Raw genomic sequence first — 1,030 nt, 5'->3', positions numbered from 1 at the left:
TATACCACTTTTAATGGTATCTCCTCTGGTTTTTCTTTGAGGCCTGTTTTGTTACTTTGCAACTTTCCTCAGATGCTCCACATTTCTGACTTTTGCAACCTTCTGGGGTTTCCACTGAAAAGGCTTCTCACAGCTTTACATATTCCCCTCTCAGGGGCACACTGCCTGGCCTCCAAGGCCTCCTGAAATCTAGGTGGAAGCCGACCTATCCTTAGAATTCTTGCACTCTGCAAGTGCCTAGAAGTGATGCCATATGGATGATGCCTAAGTCCTCTGCTGACTGGAGCATTATCCAGGCTTTCTTTTCTTTTGGGTGTTGGGGTTAAATACCTGGATCACTAAGCCTTGTGAACCTGAATCTAAGGATCAGATTCTTTATGCTGGCACCATTCTGGAACCTGGTGTGACCACCACCACCATTCTTGAGCATGGCATGTTCATGTAAATATTTTTACAAAGTACATTTTTTTTTTGTAGAAAAGTAGAAAGTGATTTTTTTTCAAATGGGAGAAGACCTGGAAGCTGGCAGACTGTGACAGTTAACATCCAATGTGGAGGACATTCAGGTTCAGAGACTGCATTTGGATAGCTATAGCATGATGCAAAGCTGCAGTAAACTTTCAGGTCCTGCTTGTCCCTCGGGTGCTATAGAAATTTAAGTAGTTTGAAAATCAGTAAGACAGTAAGCCTTCAGGGCAGGAATATGAATAGTGCTTGACCTCTTCCTACCTGAATCATCATCTGCCACACTTACGTGAGTGAAACATGAATCCTGCAGTCTCTGACACCAAACAGTTAATTTCTATGAACACCCTCGTTTTGCTGGCTTGTGAAGTCCAGCTATACGACTAACATGAGTTTTGCTTCTCAGAGTCATTTTAGGTGTTTATACTTGGAAGCAGCCCTGTATTTGCATAGATTAGGCTGCACATGAGACCACTGATGACTGAAATCTAGTATTTCACTGTTTCATTTTTCTTTAGGGTCAGGAATAGGTAATGCCCGGCATTAGCACATTTAGAGTGTAGAA

Source organism: Octodon degus, unplaced genomic scaffold, assembly GCF_000260255.1.
Source record: "Octodon degus isolate 3935 unplaced genomic scaffold, OctDeg1.0 scaffold00079, whole genome shotgun sequence".
NCBI lineage: Eukaryota > Metazoa > Chordata > Mammalia > Rodentia > Octodontidae > Octodon > Octodon degus.
The sequence above is the reverse complement of the archived record's forward strand: the minus strand, read 5'-3'. Positions refer to the sequence as shown.